Source organism: Pseudophryne corroboree, chromosome 4, assembly GCF_028390025.1.
Source record: "Pseudophryne corroboree isolate aPseCor3 chromosome 4, aPseCor3.hap2, whole genome shotgun sequence".
Taxonomy (NCBI): Eukaryota; Metazoa; Chordata; class Amphibia; order Anura; family Myobatrachidae; genus Pseudophryne; species Pseudophryne corroboree.
Genome location: NC_086447.1, coordinates 665522118 through 665539294, shown reverse-complemented (window position 1 = coordinate 665539294; position 17177 = coordinate 665522118). Strand labels below are relative to the sequence as shown.

Here is a 17177-nt window from a genome sequence, read left to right as displayed (position 1 = left end):
GTCTTCAGGATGTAAACAGCATAGTTTACATTTCACTATGCTGTTTACATCCTGAAGACGGTGTTGTCTAGCACCGAAACGTTGATGGATAATAGTATGTTTTATACTTGAATACAACACTTGAAAAAATCCTCTGAGTGCCGTCCCCCTCTGTATTTCTACATTTGCATGGTACCTACCTAGGACGTGGACATCGGGGTAAGATTATCCTTATTTCATTGAGTGCCGAATTACAGAATTTAGATAGATAGATAGATGTGTGTGTATAGGTGCATTGGAAGGTATATATGTATATAAAGATATTTATAATGAATGCTGAGGTAAAGTTGTCCTTCTCAATAGATAGAAGGTGAGGGTCACCCCCTGTTCTGCACGGGGCACTGTCACAAAGGATCGTATACAGGAAGATATGTGATGCTCTAATTATGTGTCCGCATGTACGTTGATTATACTTGCATTACATGCGCATGGGGGAGTAGTTGTATGCAACTTAAGTTGAGTCATGTCTAAATCATTGCAGCATACTGCCGTGCAACTACAGGGGATATAGGACTCTTGACTCTTGTTTTCGCGGCCCACTTTCATGGCGGTCTCGTCTAGGAGGGCGTTGTGGATTCACCAATGGAAGGCTGAGGCTGACTCTGAGAAGAACTGGAGTATCTTCCATATGGAGGTTAAACCTGGTGGGGATGGCTTTGTTAAGTTGATCTCGGCAGATACCACTGGTAAGTCTACCTTCTTGACCTATGTTCCCTCACAACGGTTGGTGATGCTTTTGGTAGGATGCAGTAATTTCGACCGAATGGATACGGATTTCCTTTTCTTGACAGGTAGAGAGGGTGAAAAGGTAAGAGGTCAGCAGCCTTTTCCAGTTCGCAGAGCAGAAATCATCCTCTGTTTCTATCACATCCACCGCATGTCGCTGGGTCTATCTTGCGGGAACCCACACCGGTGGGACCACGTCTAATACTCTTCAGTCAGTCCTGGAACGGATATGGACCTGTGAGTTTAAGAATAGAGTCCCAAGGGGGACATACTGGAGTTTCCAGACGTTTCCATTCACTGATTTTTTAATTAGACCTTTCCAATTCTCCTCTGGACGGGGAGGTAGTATGCGACGCCATACAAGAGTTGGGTTAGGACCAGGTCATTGTCCTACTGTCCCGGTCATAAAAAAATAATATAAAAAAATAAAAATAAAATAAAAGAGAAAACGGCTGTTATTCAGGCTTTTTCGTGCTTCTGAGGCTGGAAGGCTCGGTCAGAACAATTCCAAACAATTTCTACTTAAGAAGTTGAACTACAAGATGGAATCTCTCTGGGCAGGGATCTCCAATCTGTTAAAGGAGAAAGCGGGTCTAAATGCGGTTCTTCCGCATTAGGCTTACCTGGGTTTGCTTTTCAGGATTGTCAGTGCCAATTCACCGGAGTGATGGCGGTATGATGGTTTTCTTCAATAGTAAAAGAGTCATTATTACACTGGTACACTCTCCTGCGAACGGGGAGGGTAAGAAACAAGTGGTGCAAAACGTTGTTTTATCCCTGACGGATCTTCAACAAAGTGGTTGGCTCCTGAACTTGCCAGAATCACAGTTCATCCCAACGACGTGGTTGTTGGCGTTGGGAAAACTGTTAGATACAGAACTGTTGAGAGTTTGTTTCTTCCAATGGAAAGAGCTCTGAAGATCCAGAGTAGGGTCAGGTCTACAACAGTGTCAATCCATCAATACGTTCCATTGATGAAAAAGAGGGTTGCGGCCTACGAGGCCATTCAGTGAGCATGTTAAATTCCAGAGTGTTTTTTAGGGGGACCAATTGGACATGTGGTCCGGGTCTCACCTGCACATGCACCGGAAAATAATCTTGTCTTCCAGGACCAGAATTTCTCCCCTGTGGTGGCTGCTCAGTTCTCACTTCCTAGAGGGACGAAGGTTCGCGATCCATGATGGGATCCTGGTGTCCATGGATACAAGTCTCCAGGGCTGGGGAGCAGTCATTCAGGGGGAAACTAATTTCCAGGGAAAATGGTCAAGCCAGAAAGCTTGTCTGCACATAAACATTCTGGAACATCTTGTTCGTGGTCTGCCCGTCTTAATTCAGTTGGACTACGTACAGCAGTGGTGTACGTAAACCGGCAGGGCGGATCGGAATGCAGAGCGGAGGTGACAGAAGCCACAAAAGTTTTCCGCTGGGCGGAAAGACATGTAACGCTCTGTCAGCGATCTTCAGTTCGGGTGTAGACAACTGGAAAACAGACTTCCTCAGCAGACATGATCTCCATTCAGGAGAGTGGGGTCTTCATCAAGAGGTCTTTGCAGAAGTGTCAAGTCGTTGGGGAATTCCTCAAATAGACATGTTGACGTTGATCTTGTTCCAGGTCGAGGGACCCTCAAATAATAGAGGACGCCCTGGTGACACCGTGGGTGTTTCAGGTGGTCTAGGTGTTCCCTCCATTTCCAATCATTCCAAGGTGATAAGATTAGAAGAGGAACAAAGGTTCAGGCGATGCTCTTTGTTCCAGACTGGCCAAGGAGGGCCTGGTATCCAGATCTTCAGGAGTTGCTCATAAAAGATCCCTGGCCTCTTCCTCTTCGAGAGGTCCTGTTACAACAGGGGCCGTGCGTGTATCAAGACTTACCGTGGCTGCGTTTGACGGCATGGCGGTTGAACGCCAAATCATATCCCGGAAGGGTATTTCCAGTGAAGTCATTCCCACACTTCTTTAGGCTAGAAAAGAAGTAACGGCAAAGCGTTACCACCGTATTTGGAGGAAATATGTGTCTTGGTGTGAATCCAAGAAAGCTCCTAAAACGGAGGATTTTCAGCCGGGGCGGTTGCTCCATATTTTACAAGCGAGTGTGGAGGCGGGCCTAAAGTTAGGCTCCGTTAAAGTACAAATTTCGGCCTTATCAATTTTCTTTCAGATGGAATTGGCCTTCCTTCCAGAAATACAGACCTTCTTGAAGGGCATATTGCACATCCAACCTCCCTTTGTGCCATCCTGTGGCTCCATGGGATCTTAATGTACTGTTGCAGTTCCTGCAATCTCGTTGGTTTGAACCTTTACATAAGGTTGCATTAAAATTCCTTACTTGGAAAGTGGTCATGATGTTGGCCTTAGCATCCGCAAGGCGGGTATCTGAATTGGCGGCTTTGTCTCACAAAAGCCCCTATTTAATCTTCCATGCTGATAGAGCGGAGTTGAGAAATCGTCAGCAATTTCTACCAAAAGTGGTTTCACGTAAACCAGCCTATTGTGGTGCCAGTGACTACTGACACCTTGGCGGAATCGAAGTCTCTCGATGTGGTCAGAGCTTTAAAAATCTATGTCGCCAGAACAGCTCATATTCGGAAAACAGAGGCTCTGTTTGTCCTATGGGCTCCCAGCAAGATTGGGGCTCCTGCTTCCAAGCAGACTATTGCGTGCTGGAGCTGTAATACGATTCAGAGGGCTCATTCTATGGCAGGATTGCCGTTACCAAAATCGGTGAAGCCCATTCTACTAGAAAGGTGGGCTCAGCATGGGCGGCTGGCCGAGGGATCTCTGCATTACAGCTTTGCTAAGCTGCTACTTGGTCAGGATCAAACACCTTTACGAAGTTACAGGTTTGATACCCTGGCTGATGTGGACCTCTTGTTTGGTCAATCAGTGCTGCAGAGTTGTCTGCACTCTCCCGCCCGTTCTAGAGCTTTAGTATAAACCCCATGGTTCTTGAAGCATCCCCAGCATCCTCTAGGACGTATGAGAAAATAGGATTTTAATACCTACCGGTAAATCCTTTTCTCTTAGTCCGTAGAGGATGCTGGGCGCCCGTCCCAGTGCGTACTGTATCTGCAGGCACTGGGTATATGTACACACATGGTGTGTTGTGTTTAAGTCAGCCTGTTGCTGATGTTCATGCCATGGCATGCGTTTTGCTTAGAGATGAGCGGGTTCGGTTTCTCTGAATCCGAACCCGCACGAACTTCATGTTTTTTTTCACGGGTCCGAGCGACTCGGATCTTCCCGCCTTGCTCGGTTAACCCGAGCGCGCCCGAACGTCATCATGACGCTGTCGGATTCTCGCGAGACTCGGATTCTATATAAGGAGCCGCGCGTCGCCGCCATTTTCACACGTGCATTGAGATTGATAGGGAGAGGACGTGGCTGGCGTCCTCTCCGTTTAGAATAGATTAGAGAGACACTTGATTTACTAATTTTGGGGAGCATTAGGAGTACTCAGTACAGTGCAGAGTTTTGCTGATAGTGACCACCAGTTTTATTTATAATCCGTTCTCTGCCTGAAAAAAGCGATACACAGCACACAGTGACTCAGTCACATACCATATCTGTGTGCACTGCTCAGGCTCAGGCCAGTGTGCTGCATCATCTATATATATTATATATCTGTCTGACTGCTCAGCTCACACAGCTTATAATTGTGGGGGAGACTGGGGAGCACTACTGCAGTGCCAGTTATAGGTTATAGCAGGAGCCAGGAGTACATAATATTATATTAAAACAGTGCACACTTTTGCTGCAGGAGTGCCACTGCCAGTGTGACTAGTGACCAGTGACCTGACCACCAGTATATATAATATTAGTAGTATACTATCTCTTTATCAACCAGTCTATATATTAGCAGCAGACACAGTACAGTGCGGTAGTTCACGGCTGTGGCTACCTCTGTGTCGGCACTCGGCAGCCCGTCCATAATTGTATATACCACCTAACCGTGGTTTTTTTCCCTTTCTTTATACATACATACTAGTTACGAGTATACTATCTCTTTATCAACCAGTCTATATATTAGCAGCAGACACAGTACAGTGCGGTAGTTCATGGCTGTGGCTACCTCTGTGTCGGCACTCGGCAGCCCATCCATAATTGTATATACCACCTAACCGTGGTTTTTTTTCCTTTCTTTATACATACATACTAGTTACGAGTATACTATCTCTTTATCAACCAGTCTATATATTAGCAGCAGACACAGTACAATGCGGTAGTTCACGGCTGTGGCTACCTCTGTGTCGGCACTCGGCAGCCCGTCCATAATTGTATACTAGTATCCAATCCATCCATCTCCATTGTTTACCTGAGGTGCCTTTTAGTTGTGCCTATTAAAATATGGAGAACAAAAATGTTGAGGTTCCAAAATTAGGGAAAGATCAAGATCCACTTCCACCTCGTGCTGAAGCTGCTGCCACTAGTCATGGCCGAGACGATGAAATGCCAGCAACGTCGTCTGCCAAGGCCGATGCCCAATGTCATAGTACAGAGCATGTCAAATCCAAAACACCAAATATCAGTAAAAAGCCTCTTTTTTTCTTTGCGTCATGTGCTGTTTGGGGAGGGTTTTTTGGAAGGGACATCCTGCGTGACACTGCAGTGCCACTCCTAGATGGGCCCGGTGTTTGTGTCGGCCACTAGGGTCACTTATCTTACTCACACAGCGACCTCGGTGCAAATTTTAGGACTAAAAATAATATTGTGAGGTGTGAGGTATTCAGAATAGACTGAAAATGAGTGTAAATTATGGTTTTTGAGGTTAATAATACTTTGGGATCAAAATGACCCCCAAATTCTATGATTTAAGCTGTTTTTTAGTGTTTTTTGAAAAAAACACCCGAATCCAAAACACACCCGAATCCGACAAAAAAAATTCGGTGAGGTTTTGCCAAAACGCGTTCGAACCCAAAACACGACCGCGGAACCGAACCCAAAACCAAAACACAAAACCCGAAAAATTTTTGCTGTTATTGGTTGTGTTTACACACACAGGTTGTGTTACGCTTTATGTCAGCGTATTGCTGCATATTCTTCATGCCGTCGGCTGGTGTTCTATTGAATGTCACGTTCTGCGGCATAGTGAGGTGTGAGCTGGTAAGATGCTCACCGTGGTTTAACAATAAATTCTTTCCTTGAAATGTCCGTCTCCCTGGGCACAGTTACTTAAACAGGAGTCTGCAGGAGGGGCATAGAGGGAGGAGCCAGTTCACACCCAATCAAAGTCTTAAAGTGTGCATATGTCTCCTGCGGATCCCATCTATACCCCATGGTTCTTGAAGCATCCTCTACGGCCTAAGAGAAAAATTTACCAGTAGGTATTAAAATCCTATTTTTTTCTTATTTTTTTTTCTTATTAAAATAGTCTTGTTTTCATCTTAATCCAGCAAACAATTTCAGTCCTTTTAAGTCTATCGGGCTATTTGAAGTTGATTGCTATAAAATCCCTCAGTGGGAGTATAGCAAGTAGTGCTGTTGGTTTTGGTATTTTCTATAGTATATGTTCATAAAAGTTGGCAACCTCCTTACAACTGCTGTCAACTCTATTTGAGAGATCGAGAGTCTTAGGGTGTGTACACACGGTGAGATATTTTCTTTCAATTTTGACTATATAGTCAAAATCGCAAGAAAAGTTAGTGCAGATCGCAAGGTGAAAGTCACCTTGCGATCCCGATTCGTTCCCGATGCACAGTCCCGCCAGTTCGGCATCGCAAGAAAAGATAGACTGTGCAGGCATGTCAATCCTTGCTAGATCGGTGTACTATCTAGTTCATCTCACATGTCAATGACATCTCACATAAGCCAAAATCTCACATAAACCAAAATCGTAAGCACACATAGTCCATATCTCAAGAAAAGTTAGTCAAAATCTGTGCTATCTGTGCTATCTGGGCTCCAGGGAGTTCAAGTGAAAATCGGGCATAGCAAGGATCTTTCCATGTGTACACACCCTTATGGGGCTCATACATATGGCCTCGATTGTGTAAAACATAGACGTAAGATATTGCAAGATAGTATTTGCAAACTGAAACTGTTTCATGGTTGTTGTTTTTTTTTTTACACAAGTTTATTCCATTTTATTATGATTTACGGTGACATTTTTAAAGCAAAATGAAGGAAATTTTACAGGGCATTTCATTCATCCCTTTAAATACAAAAGAAAAAATAAAGATCTTATGCATCACTCCCATTGTATCAAGAATAGAGAAGCAGCTATTCAAAAACATTGTTGGCGTATGGATGAAACTTAGGTGTCAAAATGTGAGAAATAGGATCTGCTCTCATAGAAACATAGAATTTGATGGCAGATACAGTAGGAACCACTTGGCCCATCTAGTCTGCCCCTTTTTTAACGTAATTGTTACCTCAAATCCTATTAGATCTTCAGTTTTTTGTAAGGATATAATTATGCCTATCCCAAGCATGTTTAAATTCCTCTACTGTGTAACCCTTCCCTTAATATTTAGACAGAGGTTGTTTACGTGTTATATTAAGGAATGATTACCCGATTGTTGTGCCTCCATAATCTTTTAGGCTTACTTGGGTAAGTCTGTGAGGTATACTCGTAAAAATGTGATGTGCATTAACACTCTTTAATAACATATACATAACCATATACCTGTTCTTCTTTCCAGTGTCCAGGATTCAACCAGAATCTCAGGCACATATATTACAGGTAAGTATTCTTTCTTTAATACTACAAGTTTATATTCACAGAAAACAAGTTTCAAGCACAATGACAACAAGATGTACAATAGTTCATATATGTCCACTATACCCTCCAAGGAGCCTATACATCAATTTTGCATGCAGTACAAAAACTCTTCATATAATCGTAAGAATAGTGAGTGACCCGGGTACTTTTAATGAAAAAATGAATGCGCAGTCGGGGCCCTTTATATATTGTATGTAGGTTATAATTTGTAGGAATTCTGCTGAAGCAGTTTTAACATATCCCAAAACAGTTGTATTTCCTTTTCCAGTAAACAACAGAAGTGTACACAGTTTCTTGGATTCCAGGTTCCCTCCTTCTTTCCTACTGTTTTAGGATCCGTGGATTCCTCTGGTGATCACTACAATCACTACGTTAAGTGTGACATAATGATATTTTATAGAGCTTTAATAATTGCCGTCCGAGACTCTTTAATGTATCCTTCAATTAGATACTTTTACTTCTCTTAACATCCAGATAGCTGTTTGTTGCAGTGGCAGTTACAGTTTCCCCTAAATTAACTGACTTTGTATCTCTAGATTGAAACAAATTAATTGTTCATTTAGCTGGGCTCTAGGCATAAGTCATAATCAAAGTCATTGGGGGTATGACCACCTTTCTCACTATGAACAAGACTAATGATCATTAAGGGTTTATTATTATCCTGTGACCTCTAGTCTCTTTTCAGTTCCAATACTGTAGCTATTATAACTGTCACAGGCTTGTAGTTTCCTCAATGTATAATGTCTGTAGTAATAGCTCCATTTCAGCTCCTTATTCTAGCTGTGATTATAAGGCCATGCATTTCATACAGTTTATACATATATGGACAGTGTCCCACTCTCCTCTGTACTACAAGTTTAGTTTTCCTGTATAGATAATGCAATTTCTCTAACGTCCTAAGTGGATGCTGGGGACTCCGTCAGGACCATGGGGTTTAGCGGCTCCGCAGGAGACAGGGCACAATAATAAAAGCTTTAGGATCAGGTGGTGTGCACTGGCTCCTCCCCCTATGACCCTCCTCCAAGCCTCAGTTAGATCTTTGTGCCCGGCCGAGAAGGGTGCAATCTAGGTGGCTCTCCTGAGCTGCTTAGAATAAAAGTTTAAGTTAGGTTTTTTATTTTCAGTGAGTCCTGCTGGCAACAGGCTCACTGCTACGAGGGACTTAGGGGAGAGAAGTAAACTCACCTGCGTGCAGGATGGATTTGCTTCTTAGGCTACTGGACACCATTAGCTCCAGAGGGAGTCGGAACACAGGTCTCACCCTGGGGTTCGTCCCGGAGCCGTGCCGCCGACCCCCCTTGCAGATGCCGAAGTTGAAGAGGTCCAGAGGTCCGGAAACAGGCGGCAGAAGACTTTCAGTCTTCATAAGGTAGCGCACAGCACTGCAGCTGTGCGCCATTGTTGTCAGCACACTTCATACCAGCGGTCACTGAGGGTGCAGGGCGCTGGGGGGGGCGCCCTGGGCAGAAATGTATTATACCTTTTTTATGGCTAAAATACATCACATATAGCCCTTGAGGCTATATGGATGTATTTAACCCCTGCCAGATCTCACAAACTCCGGGAGAAGAGCCCGCCGTTTTAGGGGGCGGGGCCTATTCTCCTCAGCACACGGCGCCATTTTCCTGCTCGGCTCTGCTGTGAGGAAGGCTCCCAGGCTCTCCCCTGCACTGCACTACAGAAACAGGGTTAAAACAGAGAGGGGGGGCACTTATTTGGCGATATGATTACATATGTGAAAATGCTATAAGGGAAAACACTTGTATAAGGGGTTGTCCCTGTATAATTATAGCGTTTTTGGTGTGTGCTGGCAAACTCTCCCTCTGTCTCCCCAAAGGGCTAGTGGGGTCCTGTCCTCTATCAGAGCATTCCCTGTGTGTGTGCTGTGTGTCGGTACGTGTGTGTCGACATGTAGGAGGACGATGTTGGTGAGGAGGCGGAGCAAATGGCCTGTATTGGTGATGTCACTCTCTAGGGAGTCGACACCGGAATGGATGGCTTATTTAGGAATTACGTGATAATGTCAACACGATGCAAGGTCGGTTGACGACATGAGACGGCCGGCAAACAAATTAGTACCTGTCCAGGCGTCTCAGACACCGTCAGGGGCTTGTAAAAACGCCCATTTACCTCAGTTGGTCGACACAGACACAGACACGGACACTGACTTCAGTGTCGACGGTGAAGAAACAAACGTATTTTCCTTTATGGCCACACGTTACATGTTAAGGGCAATGAAGGAGGTGTTACATATTTCTGATACTACAAGTACCACAAATAAGGGTATTATGTAGGGTGGGAATAATCTACTTGTAGTTTTTCCTGAATCAGATAAATTAAAGTGTGTGATGATACGTGGGTTTCCTCCGATAGAAAATTATTGGAGGTATACCTTTTCCCGCCAGAAGTGAGGGCGAGTTGGGAAACACACCTTAGGGTGGATAAGGCGCTCACACGCTTATAAAAACAAGTGGCGTTACCGTCTCCAGATACGGCCGCCCTCAAAGAGCCAGCTGATAGGAAGCTGAAAAATATCCTAAAAAGTATATACACACATACTGGTGTTATACTACGACCAGCAATCGCCTCAGCCTGGATGTGCAGCGCTGGGGGGGCTTGGTCGGATTTCCTGACTGAAAATATTGATACCCTTGACAGGAACAATATTTTATTGACTATAGAGCATTTTAAGGATGCATTTCTATATATGCGAGATGCGCAGAGGGATATTTGCATTCTGGCATCAAGAGTAGATGTGATGTCCATATCTGCCAGACGATGTTTATAGACACGACAGTGGTCAGGTGATGCAGATTCCAGACGGCACATGGAAGTATTGCCGTATAAAGGGGCGGTCCATCGGACCTGGTGGCCATGGCAACAGCTGGAAAATCCACTTTTGTTACCCCAAGTCACATCTCAGCAGAAAAGGACACAGTCTTTTCAGTTTCAGTCCTTTCGTACCCATAAAGGCAGGCGGGCAAAAGGCCAGTCATATCTGCCCAGGGTTAGAGGAAAGGGAAGAAGACTGCAGCAGGCAGCCCATTCCCAGGAACAGAAGTCCTCCACAGCTTCTGCCAAGTCCGCAGCATGACGCTGGGGCCATACAAGCGGACTCAGGTGCGGTGGGGGGTCATCTCAAGAGTTTCAGCACGCAGTGGGCTCACTCGCAAGTGGACTCCTGGATACTACACGTAGTATCCCAGGTGTACATTGGAAATTCGAGACGTCTTCCCCTCACAAGTTCCTGAAGTCTGCTTTACCAACGTCTCCCTCCGACAGGGAGGCAGTATTGGAAAAAAATTCACAGGCTGTATTCCCAGCTGGTGATAATCAAAGTACCCCTCCTACAACAAGGGAAGGGGTATTATTCCACACTATATTGTGGTACTGAAGCCAAACGGCTCGGTGAGATCTAAAAGATTTGAACAATTACATACAAGGGTTCAAATCAAGATGGAGTCACTCAGAGCAGTGATAGCGAACCAGGACGATATGGTGTCACTGGATATCAGGGACGCTTACCTACATGTCCAAATTTTGCCCTTCTCACCAAGGGTATCTCAGGTTCGTGGTACAGAACTGTCACTATCAGTTCAGACGCTGCCGTTTGGATTGCCCACGGCACCCCGGGTCTTTACCATGGTAATGGCCGAAATGATGATTCTTCCTAAAAGAAATATGGACGCTTTCCTGATAAGGGCAAGGTCCAGAGAACAGTTGGCGGTCGGAGTAGCACTATCTCAAGTAGTTCTACGACAGCACGAGTGGATTCTAAATATTTCAAAATCGCAGCTTTTTCCGACGACACGTCTAATGTTCCTAGGAATGATTCTGGATACAGTCCAGAAAAGGATGTTTTCTCCCGGAGAAGAAGACCAGGGAGTTATCCGAGCTAGTCAGGAACCTCCTAAAACCAGGAAAAGTATCAGTGCATCATTGCACAAGGGTCCTGTGAAAAATGGTGGTTTCTTACAAAGCGATCCCATTCGGTAGATTTCACGCAAGAACCTTTCAGTGGAATCTGCTGGGAAAATGGTCCGGATCGCATCTTCAGATACATCAGCGGACAACCCTGTCTCCAAGGACAAGGGTGTTTTCTTCTGCGGTGGCTGCAGAGTGCTCATCTATGAAAGGGCCGCAGATTCGACATTCAGGACTGGGTCCTGGTGACCACGGATGCCAGCCTGAGTGGCTGGGGAGCAGTCACACAAGGAAAAAATTTCCAGGGAGTGTGATCAAGTCTGGAGACTTCTCTCCACATAAATATACTGGAGCTAAGGGCAATTTACAAGGCTCTAAGCTTAGCAAGACCTCTGCTTCAAGGTCAGCCGGTATTGATCCAGTGGGACAACATCACGGCAGTCGCCCACGTAAACAGACAGGGCGGCACATGAAGCAGGAGGGAAATGGCAGAAACTGCAAGGATTCTTCGCTGGGCGAAAAATCATGTGATAACACTCTCAGCAGTGTTAATTCCGGGAGTGGAAAACTGGGAAGCAAACTTCCTCAGCAGGCATAACCTCCACCCGGGAGAGTGGGGACTTCAGCGGGAAGTCTTCCACATGATTGTAAACCGTTGGGAAAAACCAAAGGTGGACATGATGGCGTCCCGCCTGAACAAAAAACTAGACAAATATTGCGCCAGGTCAAGGGACCCTCAGGCAATAGCGGTGGACGCTCTGGTAACACTGTGGGTGTACCAGTCAGGGTATGTGTTCCCTCCTATGCATCTCATACCAAAAGTACTGAGAATCATAAGAAGGAGATGAGTAAGAACGATGCTCGTGGTTCCGGATGGGTCAAGAAGGACTTGGTACCCGGAACTTCAAGAGATGCTCACGGAAGAACCGTGGCCTCTACCTTTAAGAAAGGACCTGCTCCAGCAGGGGCCTTGTCTGTTCCAAGACTTACCGCGGCTGCGTTTGACGGCATGGCAGTTGAACGCCGGATCCTGAAAGGGCATTCCAGATGAAGTCATCCCTACCCTGGTCGAAGCCAGGAAGGATGTAACCGCAAAACATTTTCACCGCATTTGGCGAAAATATGTTGCGTGGTGTGAGGCCAAGAAGGTCCCTACAGAGGAATTCCAACTGGGTTGTTTCCTACATTTCCTGAAAACAGGACTGTCTATGGGCCTAAAATTAGGGTCCATTAAGGTTCAAATTTCGACCCTGTCAAATTTCTTCCAGAAAGAACTGGCTTCAGTGCCTGAAGTTCAGACGTTTGTAAAAGGGGTACTGCATATACAGCCTCCTTTTGTGCCCCCAGTGGCACCTTGGGATCTCAATGTTGTTTTGAGTTTCCTAAAGTCACATTGGTGATCCACTCACCACTGTGGAATTAAAATATTTCACATGGAAGGTGAAGATTCTATTAGCCCTGGCTTCAGCCAGGCGTGTGTCAGAATGGGCGGCTTTATCATATAAAAGCCCTTACTTAATTTTTCATTCTGACAGGGCAGAATTGAGGACTCGTCCTCAATTTCTCCTTAAGGTGTTTTCTGTTTTTCACATGAACCAACCTATTGTGGTACCTGTGGCTACTAGGGACTTGGAGGACTCCAAGTTACTTGACGTTGTCAGGGCCCTGAAAATATATGTTTCCAGGACGACTGGAGTCAGAAAATCTGACTCGCTGTTTAGCCTGTATGCACCCAACAAGATGGGTGTTCCTGCTTCTAAGCAGACGATTGCTCGCTGGATTTGTGGTACAATTCAGCTTGCACATTCTGTGGCAGGCTTGCCACAGCCAAAATCAGTAAAAGCCCATTCCACAAGGAAGTGGGCTCATCTTGGGCGACTGCCCGAGGTGTCTCGGCTTTACAACTTTGCCGAGCTGCTACTTGGTCAGGGGCACACCCTGACTGAGGAGGACCTGGAGTTCTCTCATTCGGTGCTGCAGAGTCATCCGCACTCTCCCGCCCGTTTGGGAGCTTTGGTATAATCCTCATGGTCCTGACGGAGTCCCCAGCATCCACTTAGGACGTTAGAGAAAATAAGAATTTACTTACCGATAATTCTATTTCTCGTAGTCCGTAGTGGATGCTGGGCGCCCATCCCAAGTGCGGATTGTCTGCAATACTTGTACATAGTTATTGTTACAAAAATCGGGTTATTCTTGTTGTGAGCCATCTTTTCAGAGGCTCCTTCGTTGTGATCATACTGTTAACTGGGTTCAGATCACAGGTTGTACGGTGTGATTGGTGTGGCTGGTATGAGTCTTACCCGGGATTCAATATCCTTCCTTATTATTCACGCTCGTCCGGGCACAGTATCCTAACTGAGGCTTGGAGGAGGGTCATAGGGGGAGGAGCCAGTGCACACCACCTGATCCTAAAGCTTTTATTATTGTGCCCTGTCTCCTGCGGAGCCGCTAAACCCCATGGTCCTGACGGAGTCCCCAGCATCCACTACGGACTACGAGAAATAGAATTATCGGTAAGTAAATTCTTATTTTCTCCACTAAGCATTCTTCTTTGTGTCTCAGTACTTATTAACTCCACCATTACAGTCATACAGTCTCACAATATGCTCTCACTGAGCGTATATCTGATATAGTTAATGGTGTAGGCTGTTAGATTATCACTATGCCTTCTCTGGGTTTAAAGCTTATACTCCTCTGACTCTTAAGGGCCCCATACACTACAACGATATGTCTGAGGCTGAAGTCGGAGGCGATTTTCCTTGAACTCTCCCAGGAGCTTCCTGGGAGTGGTTCCATACAATTCCATATGATTTGGTACATTTTGCATGCGATATATCTTATGCGATCCCAGCCAATGCCTGCGGGAACCGACATATCACGAGTGCAGCACTAACGATCTAGGGGAGCCGATCCGACCCTCACGAGAACGCGCATCAGAGCAGATTGGAAAGGAAGCAAATCCAAAATGCCCGATTTCACCCGATATATCGGTCCGAATGCACGACATTGGATGAAATCGGGCATTATCGTTCTAGTGTATGGGGCCCTTTACTCTTCCATACACTGCTGATTATGCCTCACTGAGCGCAGCCCACTTTCATTTATATGTAAGTGTAGTAGCTTGTAATTGCACTTACACTTCCATGACTCTACACTATAAAGTGACACTCCCCTGACTCCTCCTAGGTTGCCATTGGTCTGTATGTCTAGAGCTGTAGCTCTGCCCCCTGGACAGGAAACACCATCGGGACCCAGCCGTCACTTCCCTCGATCTCTGCCGCTGGGAAGACTCTGGTATGCGGCGCTTGACAACGGGACCCTCCCGGCTAAGACGCTGCTACCACCAGCGAAGGGTTAGGTGACTCCCCCCTTCCGCCACTCATTCAGCTCAGCTAGCCTCCACTTTCCTACAGGGGTGGCCACTGACCTAGCCTTGCAGCTCTCCTCTGCAGCGGTGAGGCTCCAGGCGCGGACACTAGCAGGGGAACTGCACACTGACCTCCGCCGGCAGGAAGCACCTTTAAATGCTCCCTCATACCGGTGAGCGGGTCTCCACTCTGCACACGGCTCCCTTTTTACTGGAGCGCAGGTCCTCCTCTGCACATGGCCCTGATCTCTGTTACCGGCATGTGGGGTCCACCTCTGCACACCGCCTATTGAATTAGCGGAACACATATAGCAGTCGCTCCTGCACATCCACAACTGCACCAACACCACCTCCAATTCCATCAACTCACTAATTGCACCCTAACAGTCGAACATTTTCCCACATATATCACTATACAAATAAACTATATAGTCAAAATTGTAAGAAAAGTTAGTGCAAAATGCAAATCGCACCATGTAGTATGCTCTTGTGATGCCAATGCGCGTTCCCGCGGGGATAACTCCCTCACAAATGTTACTTAATAGGACATAGAAAAGTGAGTAATTGGATTGGGCAATAAATATATGCATTTAATAAGACTAAATTTTATTAAAAGTTTTATTTTAGAAGATCCAGTCTTAGTCTAGTTAAATATGTTTTTAAATAATGAATAGTAAGATATGCTATATAATAAAGAAAAGCATATTAAAAGATATGCAAAAACAGTGTCTTCTTCACCTTTGGATATCAAATATATGCACCAAGGGATATTATAATAATATTCCTTTTTTTTCTACATGTATTTACAAGTTAGGTATTTTGTACAAACTATACTTCCTGGCAAACCAGACCCTACTGCAGAAGACACCATGACATCTTTTTTTTTTTTTTTTTACCTTCCTGACCACTAATGTCTACAGAAACAGATTATTGTCTGGTGATATTCAGTTTGGGACTAGAGATTGTCTTCGGATTAGCTGTGCTAGGGGATGGACCTCAATCTTTCCAAATCTGGACTCACCACAACCTCTTCTTTAATACTATGACACCACTTTTTGACAAACTCTCCAAACTGCAATTTTAGAAGAAGTCAACATTAGGTTGCTCAATAGAGCTTACTTTTCACAAAGCCAGAGGAAACATATGGTCTTGGATGAGCAGGGCCAGACTGCTCATCTGGCACTTCTGACAAATGCCAGAAGGGTCGATGGGCTGGTGTGCCGGACCTGTCACACAGAGATCAAGGACGGCCGTGCTCGGCGCAGCCTCCGGCTCTCTGGTCTTGATGGTCCCCCGCCTCCCCTCTCGTCTCCATAGAAATGGAGTTGTGTCAGGAGTCCACGCCCCCCCAGACTTGCGGTACGCCCCCATGAGCATGTCACGTGCCCCCGCCCATCTACATGGAAATATGGGCATGCTGTGAGTCCACGCCCCCCTGACTTGGACATGCCCCCATCTTTAGAGCCAAATTCACGGCGCGTGTGCCCCTGGCATATGGGCACACCTTTGGTGCATGAGTGCACGCACATGCCAGGGCCGATTTCTGCCCCCAGTCCATCCATGTGGATGAGACATGAATGTGTTTGAAGTGCAAGTCTTCCAGGGCCTTTCCTTACAATGCTAAAAAAAATTGATCTTGTTAAATTGGGCAGGTTTAACTCCACCTTTTCAGTATGTGATCAAATGTACATTACTACAAATCCCATATTTTGACCGTAGGGCCAACCTATCAGATTTTGAGAAAGGAGTACTGTGTTTCCAAAGAAAATAGGGTCTTTTTATATTTCCCATCTAGATACAGTAATTCAACTAAATCTCATTATTAACAAAATCTTTGAGACTACTACTTGGTTTCTTTACAAACATCTAGGGGGATATTCAATTGTTTGAAAAGTCAGTTGGGTGTCTGTTTTTTCCGGTCTATTAGTTAGGAAAAAACAGACACCCAACCCACTTTTCAAACATTTGATTACCCCCCATTGAATGAGCTGTATTTTTACGGATTTATCATAATATGTCCTGCATCTGCAATTAGGCAACATCTGTACATCATGGCTTCCTATTACTCCCCTCCCCCCTTAACTCTTCTTTTCTTTATTTTCGATACGTGTATATGATTTTCTTTGTTGTACTTCTTTTTGTCATATTACATGTTTATATTTTACTGCATTATACTGTATATGTATACCAAAACCAGTGCTGAAAGTAGGGTGGTACGGAGTACCATTAAGAAATGCCCACCGCTGGGGCATAACTTATAAGGGGCATTTTTGTGTGTGGGACATAAAATGATGTCGGTGGCATAACTGTGTGTCATAATATGTCATAGGCATTACGGTGTGTGGTATAATGTGTAATGGGCATTAAGGTGTGTGACATAATGTGTAATAAGCATTACG

The 17177-nt window shown here is 45.3% G+C and overlaps 1 long non-coding RNA gene across 1 annotated transcript in view; it reads left to right on the top strand.

Annotated features, from left to right (window-relative positions):
* The window catches only part of LOC134911682 (uncharacterized), a 194799-nt gene that overhangs the window by 12666 nt on the left and 164956 nt on the right, over positions 1-17177 (top strand). The window contains exon 2 of the long non-coding RNA XR_010176762.1: positions 7405-7445. This is a non-coding gene — a long non-coding RNA (uncharacterized LOC134911682). The remainder of the gene's footprint in view (positions 1-7404; positions 7446-17177) is intronic.